This window comes from Bubalus bubalis, chromosome 10, assembly GCF_019923935.1.
Source record: "Bubalus bubalis isolate 160015118507 breed Murrah chromosome 10, NDDB_SH_1, whole genome shotgun sequence".
Lineage (NCBI taxonomy): Eukaryota > Metazoa > Chordata > Mammalia > Artiodactyla > Bovidae > Bubalus > Bubalus bubalis.
The window spans coordinates 58117562-58128548 of record NC_059166.1 but is presented as its reverse complement, the minus strand read 5'-3'; the positions used below and the strand labels follow the sequence as shown (position 1 = coordinate 58128548).

The window sequence follows — 10987 nt, the reverse complement described above, 5'->3', positions numbered from 1 at the left end:
CTTGTATTTCTAAAAGGTCTTTCAAATAGTAGAGATGCCTGGGAGCAGCCACTAGCACACATGTTCCTACCACTCCACACATTAACTGTCCATCCACTCTGTTTTCTCTGAGGACACAGAAAAGGAACCAGGGTATCAGGAGGCGTTGGTTGGACCCGGGCTCTGCCAGTGTAGGAAATACACCCTTGCATGATCAGCTCCTAACTTTTGGTGTTTGAAATTAACCTCTGAAGCAACTTTTCAAGTGCCAGCTGGAAAGCCCCAGTTGCCTCTTCCACTGCTGTGGCCAAGTGTCTGACCATGACCACTGCACCCCTGCGGAGCTCACTGGCAATGTCCTGCTGACTGCTGGCCTCCTCGCCAATGGCAATCAGCTGGTCCAATTTTTCTTGCTCCTGCTTTGAAAATTCTTGTGTCAACCTCTTGTTTTCTGCCAGCTCAGCTGCAATAGTCCTGGCCACTGACCACCTTCTTCACTGGGGCCACTTGGGAGGGGGCTCACTGGTCAAAGGCCTATCCCCACCAGAAACAAAAGGAGCCCTGGAGGAGGAGGCTGCTGTGCTGAGGCCACCTCATGAATGTTTCGGCCAGAGCTGGAGCAGGAGCTGGGCTCACCAGACAGAGCCAGTCTGGTCACGGGGCTGCTCTGACAGGGAGCAGCTGCACCATTGTAAAGGTGGTGGGAGCTGCTGTAGCTGGGGGTCCCTTGAGAGCACCCTGCACCCAAAGAGTTATCCCAGGAGACCTTTAGGTCACTGGTTTCTGGCATCTGGTCACTGACCCTCAGCTGACAATCCTCATCTGATTGCTTCACTGTTTTCAAAATAGGCTGATGCTCTGCTCCCTGAGTCCTTTTGCTCCCAGAATGCTAGTCCCCTCCTCCCCCGTGGTGTCAGGGGATGCTAAATTCATCACTGTTCTTGGCCCAAGAAGCGTCCTCCATTAACTTTAACAGTTAAAGCGTCCTCCATTAACAGTGAAGCATGGTGCGGCAGAAGTGTTCCTGCTACATCCGCTTGGATACGGCTTGATAGACATCTGCGTTGTGATTCATGGTCTGCAGGCACTGAATGTACTCCGCCTTGCCTAGTGGGGAGAGAAGCCTCCGTATCTCCTGTCTGTAGCACTGGAAGCCTGCACATCTATTGGAAGTCGCCATGGCAGACTGGGAAGAAAGGCTAGCTGGAGGAGGCTCCCGGGCAGGAGAGTACTGACCTGAAGGTGTGAGGAATTTCTGGGTGCTCCAGTGTATCCAAGAGGCAGCCGCTTCTTCCCTCTCTAGTGCTAATTGCTGAGAAGCCAGGTCCGAGGACTGCATTTCTGGCTGGAAGGCCACAGAGGAATGTAAGTTACAGGAGCAGTGTAAGGATAATTGTGGCAGTAAGTTAGGCGGAGCTACCTGTAAGTAGCTGCAAAGAGGCAGGATGCCAGGGCTGAGAGAAGCCCAACTTTGGGAGGTCCCTTAGGATGGGGACTGGACCAAGGGCTACAAAGGGCCTTACTGGCTTGGTAACAAGGGGACTGGCTTCTTCACAAAAAGTAAGATTCTTTCAAGGCTGAGACCTGGAACCACTGTGTGTCTTCTGCCAAGGATCTACTTGATTTTCATTACTGAGTTTGAAATATTTCTTATTCTACTTTGTTTTGCTGCCAATCCAACAACATCTTCATTTTTTGAGTAAGCAACAACAGCTGGAGTAACTCTGTCGCCTGCATCATTTGCAACCACGCCAGCCCACGATTGTTATGGATGGCCACACAAGCTGATGTGCAACTCAGGTGAATCCCAGTGGCCGCCGTGAGGCGGCAGAGAAGCCGGCAGCACTCAGGAAAGCAGTTTTGTATTACTATAAATATGCAAATTATAAATAAGAATATAACAATTTTATACGGTCTCAAACTGTGGGAATGCATTTGTGTCTGTAGCTGAAAATGCAATGTATTCTTGCTAATTAAAATGAATTTTTATTAGTCTTAGGATGCTTCAAAAAAGAAAACAAATGTTTTTACTTAGCTGGGGAACTAAGTAACTTGAAACAAAATTTAGTAGCATTCAAAATCTTTCATTTACTTCTCAATATATAAATATATTAATATTTTATCTCTGATCCTCATTTGACTTTTTGAATATGTTAATTTCCTTAAAAAAATCTCTATCTCCAAATAAACAACTACTGCCTCCATTTTAAGATTGGGAACTAATCAAGTTGCTGTGCCTTTTTAAAAATATGTTTTCTTTTGTTAAGAGGAAGCATTAAAGAATGATTTTTGTTAAATAATTGATTTTATTAAATAGTATAATTTAATAAATTATAAATGAGATATGACCATTTTTCTAATACAGAAATAATTATATTTTGAACCCTTGAAAAAAACGAATGAGATATTCAGTTGTACACAAAGCATTATGCATAAATAAATAGCATGTTTTCCTTGGTATTAAATGACAAAGTATAAGTAATAATAACAAAGGAGAAAGTAAATGGTGTAACAGGCTAAGTTGTATTCTCCTAAGTTCATATGTTGAAGTCTTAACCACCAGTAACTCAGAATTTTACTATATTTGGAATTATGGCCTTTAGAGGTAATAAAGTTAAAATAAGATCATTAAGATGGGTCCTAATCCAGTATTACTCATGTCCTTGTAAGATGGGAGATTAGGAAACACACACACACAGGAAAAAACCATGTGAAGACACAGGGTGAAGACAGCCATTTACAAGTCAGCGAGAAAGAGCATGGAAGAAACCAGCCATGCCTATCACCTTGATCTCAGACTTCTAGGCTCCAGAACTGTAAAAAAAAAAAAAAAAAAAAAAAATCTGCCGTTCAGGCTTCTCAGTCTGTAGAACTTTGTTATGGCAGCCCTAACACTACTAGAGATGAGAAATTTTACTGCCCCTCTGATGACAACATGGCCCCTGCTTCTGTTCCACACTTCTACACTCTCACATGTATTCACTGAAGAAACCACTGCTTTCCTCTAGTTGCTTCACAATATCTTCTTTAATGATAAAAATTGAGAAGTTAAAATTCTTGTAAGACTACTTTCAAGTCTCTAAAAACTGAATATTGTGATCTGGTTTATTCCTAGTTATTTAAACATTCAAAATAAATTGTAAATTTTGTTACATTACAGTTGACAAAATGCTTCCATATCTGTTATCATTGTTTATTTCCAAAATTCTATATTCAGTGGGATAGACAAAATTTTATTTTGTTTTTATAGATGACAAACTAAGGTTCCAAAGTAGATTGACTTAGAATAGCTCATAAAATCATTACATTGCAGAGCTGCAAGGCTCATCAAGATCTTGCAGCTTTGAACTCAGTTATGTTTCTTGTATACGCTATTGGCCAATTCTTTATCTGAAAATATTTAGGTCCTTAATAAAAATCTCAGGGCACTGTTCTTCAAACAGCAGGTTATGACCCATTGACAACTCATGTTATCAGCTTAAGGTTTTTGACAATTGTACCAAAAATGACATCAACTTGAACAGAATAGAGTGTATTCAGATTAGATCAGATCAGTCGCTCAGTCGTGTCCGACTCTTTGCGACCCCATGAATTGCAGCACGCTAGGCCTCCCTGTCCATCACCAACTCCTGGAGTTCACTCAGACTCACGTCCATCAGTGATGCCATCCAGCCATCTCATCCTCTGTCGTCCCCTTCTCCTCCTTCCCCCAATCCCTCCCAGCATCAGGGTCTTTTCCGATGAATCAACTCTGCATGAGGTGGCCAAAATATTGGAGTTTCGGCTTTAGCATCATTCCTTCCAAAGAAATCCCAGGGCTGATCTCCTTCAGAATGGACTGGTTGGATCTCCTTGCAGTCCAAGGGACTCTCAAGAGTCTTCTCCAACACCACACTTCAAAAGCATCAATTCTTCGATGTTCAGCCTTCTTCACAGTCCAACTCTCACATCCATACATGACCACAGGAAAAACCATAGCCTTGACTAGACGAACCTTTGTTGTCAAAGTAATGTCTCTGCTTTTCAATATGCTATCTAGGTTGGTCATAACTTTCCTTCCAAGGAGTAAGTGTCTTTTAATTTCATGGCTGCAGTCACCATCTGTAGTGATTTTGGAGCCCAGAAAAATAAAGTCTGACACTGTTTCCACTGTTTCCCCATCTATTTCCCATGAAGTGGCGGGACCGGATGCCATGATCTTTGTTTTCTGAATGTTGAGCTTTAAGCCAACTTTTTCACTCTCCACTTTCACTTTCATCAAGAGGCTTTTAAGTTCCTCTTCACTTTCTGCCATAAGGGTGGTGTTGTCTTCATATCTGAGGTTACTGATATTTCTCCCGGCAATCTTCATTCCAGCTTGTGCTTCTTCCAGTCCATTGTTTCTCATGATGTACTCTGCATATAAGTTAAATAAGCAGGGTGACAATATACAGCCTTGACGAACTCCTTTTCCTATTTGGAACCAGTCTGTTGTTCCATGTCCAGTTCTAACTGTTGCTTCCTGACCTGCATACAAATTTCTCAAGAGGCAGATCAGGTGGTCTGGTATTCCCATCTCTTTCAGAATTTTCCACAGTTTATTGTGATCCACAGAGTCAAAGGCTTTGGCATTACTAGATCTAAAAATAGATGTTGTTTCTTGACATTTGAGTGATTGTGTGTCTGTGTATGTATGCCTGGGTATTAAATAAAACATATTTAGGTTATAGCAGGAAAATATTTTAAAACCATTGCCATGGCATATTTCTCTAAAAGGCTATTTTAAAAATCGCTTGCTAATGCTTTGGGGTTTTATGCAAATGCTCATTTAGATTTATCTCTTAATTAGGAAGCAAAGCCCTTGAACAGAAGGATTGCTACTTATTACTTCTTCCTCAGAGACTGCGGCACTGATGGTAGAAACATGAGAATTGATGACTGAATGACATGAGTATATGACTGCCAGCTCTGAAAGTCATGAAAATGATTCTGATGTGTTACCATTCTAGATTTATTTATGGACATCCTTAAAGTTAGATGAACACTTGCAACAATATTCTCAGGTAATACTTTTATGTTGTTTTGAGTACTAAATCCTTGTCTATTTAGGCTGTGTTCTTCCAGGTATATTTTCACACCTATTTTAAAATGCTCTTAAATTATTAAGGGAAAGAGTCTATAGATTTGCTCTGATTATATCATCAGAGAAGTACATTTTCATAAGCTGGTATGGAGTTTCCTTTTCATCTCTTTGCTTTCCACAGATTTGAAAGAAAATTTTCAAAGTTTACTGGTGGCCTAAGAAACTTAGGCAGCCCAAAAAGTAGACTTTAGAAACAACAAAATAACCCTTCTAATTTATAACTTGCATTACTTTTAAATTTATACATTAATATTATTTATAAATACATTCATTAAATATATATTAATAGCTGATTGTTTTATATTTAAAATTGCAATATGTTTAAACATAACATTGTTTTTACATCACAAATGCTCTGTTTGGGACTCAAATTTAATCCTGGAAGCAAAATCCCTATAAAGACACATTGAGGAGACATGTCTTTAGGGGAATGCCAAACTAAAATGATGAGCTTTAGATTATGATTTGAATATAAATAAAGAATAACTGTATTACAGAAGAAGAGGGAGTTTTTCAAAACAATACCTGCCATTGGAAGGAGCTAACTTAGGTATCTGCCTAATAAAATGTTAAAGAAATTAACTGCCTTTTCGCTTAATATTAAAAGCATACTTCACAGAGATGGAGGTGAACTATTCAGACATGTATATACACATTTATGCATAATATATACATATATGAAATAGGATTGCCTGGTGGCTCAGTCAGTAAAGAATCTGCCTGCAATGCAGATTCAATTAGAAATTAAATATATCCAAAAAAAATTTAATTTGGGTTCAATCCCTAGGTTGGGACAATCCCTTGGAGAAGGAAATGGCAACCCATCCCAATATGCTTGCCTGGGAAATCCCCTGGACAGAGGAGCCTGGTGGATTACAGTCCAGGGGGTCACAAGAGTCGGACACAACTTAGTGAAAACAGCACCACCACCATATACACAAACACACGCACAGGACTTGAGTGATTTTGAGATTAGTAGAATCAATATTTTGAATTTCTTTGAAAATACTAGAAAAACTAAAGAAAATTGCAGAACATCAGCAAAATATAAATCCAAAGTTCTTTGGATGTTATACCAGAATTTGTTGTATTTTGTTTACAATCCATTTAAATTCAGCAACATAAAAGTCAAGTGATAAGTGTCTAAAACAGGAATCAGCACATTGTTTTGTTGTAGCCTATCCAATAATGTTAGGCTTTGCAGGTCAAATGGTCTCTGTCACAACTACTAAACTCTGCAGTTACAGGATAAGAGCAATCACAGATAATACAGAAATGAAGAGCATAACTATGTTACAAAAATACTGCATTTCCAAGAACATACAGTGGGCCATTTTTTTTTAACCCATGGACTTTAATTTATCCATTCTAAGTATAATAGAAATTAAAGTGGTTTTCAAACTATAATGCTTGAATATATTTAATTTCTAATTTTTATAAAATATTATTCTCTATAAGCTTGCATATGGTTTTATTACCCTTCTTCATAAATTTTAGACCTTGAAAATTTTGTAAGATTTTACTCTTTTTTTCTTTAGCTGGAGAAACTGCCTCTGAAAACTCTATATATATTTCAGGAATAAACAGAATGTAAGATTTATCACCTAAAGCATAACATTTTAATGAAATCTAGGGTAAGGTTTCTTATTTAGAAGGAAAAATAGTAAAAAAAAAAATGTGTTTAAAAATAAGTGAGTCTTAAGAAAAAGTTAGTCTTGTGACTCATGTTAACATCGCAATCCATGGAAACATGCTCTTTAAAGTATAGTTAGTACTTGATAAGTGTATATGCCATTTTCAGTTATCATTTGTTTCCCTTGTCTTGAATCAGTTGTCATAATGCATGATTATTCATTGTTTGAAACTTACACTTATTTTTATAAAATATATAATGACCTCTATATTTTGTTTTCCATTCATCAAGTTTTAACTTCCCTTTGTTCTATTATCTAACAAAAGTTACAGTCAGATAGGAAGAAGGAGGTAAGAGTTGTACCTTCTTCAATCCAGAACAAACTCTTTTACTTTGTCTTGCAATATATCCCAAGGGGCACTGTTACTTTTTTCTAATAATTACTTGAATGGGCTGTCTAGTGTACTTGCAAATTATCATAGTAAATGCATACTGTGAACTCTACCATTAAAAGTAATAGTAGTTCATCCTACTACAGATGGTCCCCAATGTAGGATGTTTCGACTGAAGATTTTTTTGACTGTATGATGTTTCAAAAGCTGTATGCTGTAGGTAGAAACTGTACTTTGAGTTTTGAGTTTTGATCTTGTCCTGGGCTAACGAAGTGAGGTAGGACACTTTCTCCCCATGCTGGGCAGTGGTAGTGAGCCACAGCTCCCAGTCAGCTATGTGACACAAGGGGTGAGCAACAGGTACATTTGCAACACTTCTGTCCCCTTACCACCATTCTGTTTTTCACTTTTAGTGCAGTAGCCAGATATTTGATACTTTATCATAAAACAGACTTTGTGTTAGATGATTTTGCCTGACTTGTCGGCTAATGTAAATGTACATTTAAGATGGGCTAGGCCAAGCTATGGTGTTTGGTGGGTTAGTCATATTAGATACATTTTTGGCTTCTGATATTTTCAACTTGCAATGAGTTTATCAGGATATAGTGTAAGTGAAAGTGAAGTTACTCAGTCGTGTCTGACTCTTTGCAATCCCATGGACTGTAGCCTACCAGGCTCCTCTGTCCATGGGATTTTCCAGGCCAGAGTACTGGAGTGGGTTGCCATTTCCTTCTCCAGGATATCAGGATATAACTCTATCATAAATCAAAAAAGATCTATAGTCATATTTAAACAATTTGGGAGACTAAAAAATTTCAAAATTTTCTCCTCTTGACAGGTAAGAAATTTAATGGTAGGAGATAAGAGAGGGGGAAGGATTACTAGTTATAAGAACATAATAATTATGGTTAATGTGTTTCTCCAATTTATAACTAGAAAAATATATGAGTATAAACAATATATCTACATTAGTAGATAAGGGAGAAATTTGATTTATGCTGTGAATACATATTCTGTCACATACAACAAACACAGACACATAACTAAGTTGTTTTTTTATTTCAAACAAAAGCCTCCATATTTCTGTTTTAAGTAAAAATGTAAGGAGGTCAAGGTATTCAAACATTTGACATTGGGACTGTCAGTCACATGTTCTTTATCAAATAATAAGTTGTACATATGCACATTTTTATTTATATTCCAATTTGTATAACTTGTACTAATATTACTGAATATTACATATAAGCACTTTATACTTAGCTATTAAAATAAGATTTGTAAAAATTAACATGAATTTTGCATGGAAACTTCTTTTAATTACATAATAAATAATTTACACATAGTGGTTTAGCTTCATGCATTGGATAAACTAAGATTTTAGCTTAAGTCTAATAATTATGTATTAGCAACATCTAATTTCATTACCATATATATATGTGCATGCTGCTGCTGCTGCTAATTCACTTCAGTCATGTCCGACTCTGTGTAACCCCACAGATGGCAGCCCACCAGGCTCCCCCGTCCCTGGGATTCTCCAGGCAAGAACACTGGAGTGGGTTGCCATTTCCTTCTCCAATGCATGAAAGTGAAAAGTGAAAGTGAAGTCACTCAGTCATGTCTGACTCTTAGTGACCCCATGGACTGCAGCCCACCAGGCTCCTCTGTCCATGGGATTTTCCAGGCAAAGAATTGTTTATTATGTTCAAAATGGAACTGCATTTTTCTACCCGCCTGTCATTCCATCAGAAATAAAGCAAAACTAATGTTTTCCTTTGTACATCATGTAACGTTATGGAGGACTCTGAATTGCCAGTAAAATTAACTACTCCTAAATGCTTTCTCCTTTGCTGGTTTTGAACAAGTAAACTGATATGTTAGCAGACTCATGTGGCAAGAAGCTGTGGACAAGTCTCTAGCCAACATTCAGCAAAAAGCTGTGGCCCTCAATTTAAGACATTTGTTAAATGAAGTAATTCTAGAGAAGAGTTTCAAGGCAATATAATATAGCTAATATTTTGATGCTTGTGTTTAAAGACAAAGAGAAGGGCTCTTTGCTTATCACAAAGCAAAAAGAAGGTCTCTATGGAATGATATTAAGCAGGTTGAATAGCATAATATATCCTTATTTAAGTCTCTCAATAATTCCACAGTCCTCTTGAGCAGTCATATTTTTAAAAAAGACTAATGATTTAATTCACTGTATAATTATTCACAATTATAATTTCCTTGCTTACATGGAAATGACATAGATTTTAAAACCACACATTTTCTTTGAAATATATTTAAAATAATTTTTACAAAAATAATAGCAGTTCTTCTTGAAGCAATCTTTTATATCACAGGTTTCCATTTACTGTTATATAAAGGCATAGGAATATAGGAAAACAACAGAATGGGAAAGACTAGAGATCTCTTCAAGAAAATTAGAGATACCAAGGGAACATTTCATGCAAAGATGGGCTTGATATTAAGAAGAGGTGGCAAGAATACACAGAAGAAATATACAAAAAAGATCTTCACGACCCAGATAATCACATTGGTGTGATCACTGACCTAGAGTCAGACATCCTGTAATGTGAAGTCAAGTGGGCCTTAGAAAGCATCACTATGAACAAAGCTAGTGGAGGTGATGGAATTCCAGTTGAGCTATTTCAAATCCTGAAAGATGATGCTGTGAAAGTGCTGCACTCAATATGCCAGCAAATTTGGAAAACTCAGCAGTGGCCACAGGACTGGAAAAGGTCAGTTTTCATTCCAATTCTAAAGAAAGGCAATGCCAAAGAATGCTTAAACTACTGCACAATTGCACTCATCTCACACACTAGTAAAGTAATGCTCAAAATTCTCCAAGCCAGGCTTCAGCAATATGTGAACCTTGAACTTCCAGTTGTTCAAGCTGGTTTTAGAAAAGGCAGAGGAACCAGAGACCAAATTGCCAACATCCACTGCATCATCGAAAAAGCAAGAGATTCCAGAAAAACATCTATTTCTGCTTTATTGACTATGCCAAAGCCTTTGACTGTGTGGATCACTATAAACTGTGGAAAATTCTGAAAGAGATGGGAATACCAGACCACCTGACCTGCCTCTTGAGACATTTGTATGCAGGTCAGGAATCAACAGTTAGAACTGGACGTGGAACAACAGACTGGTTCCAAATAGGAAAAGGAGTACGTCAAGGCTGTATATTGTCACCCTGCTTATTTAACTTCTATGCAGAGTACATCATGAGAAATGCTGGGCTGGAAGAAGCACAAGCTGGAATCAAGATGCCGGGAGAAATATCCATAACCTCATATATGCAGATGGCACCACCCTTATGGCAGAAAGTGAAGAGGAACTAAAAAGCCTCTTGATGAAGGTGAAAGAGGAGAGTGAAAATGTTGGCTTAAAACTCAACATTCAGAAAACGAAGATCATGGCATCTGGTCCCATCATTGGAAATAGATGGGGAAACAGTGGAAACAGTGTCAGACTTTATTTTTGTGGGGGGCTCCAAAATCACTGCAGATGGTGACTGCAGCCATGAAATTAAAAGACACTTACTCCTTGGAAGGAAAGTTATGACCAACCTAGATAGCATATTAAAAAGCAGAGACATTAGTTTGCCAACAAAGGTCCGTCTAGTCAAGGCTATGGTTTTTCCTGTGGTCATGTATGGATGTAACAGTTGGACTGTGAAGAAAGCTGAGTGCCAAAGAAGAATTGATGCTTTTGAACTGTGGGGTTGGAGAAGACTCTTGAGAGTCCCTTGGACTGCAAGGAGATCCAACCAGTCCATTCTGAAGGAGATCAGCCCTGGGATTTCTTTGGAAGGAATGATGCTAAAGCTGAAACTCCAGTACTTTGGCCACCTCATGC

At 38.2% G+C, this 10987-nt stretch overlaps 1 pseudogene; it reads right to left on the bottom strand.

The window, feature by feature from the left end:
- Positions 1 to 200: 200 nt before the first annotated feature.
- On the bottom strand, positions 201 to 1305 carry LOC123327712 (annotated as a pseudogene).
- Between the last annotated feature and the right edge of the window lie 9682 nt (positions 1306 to 10987).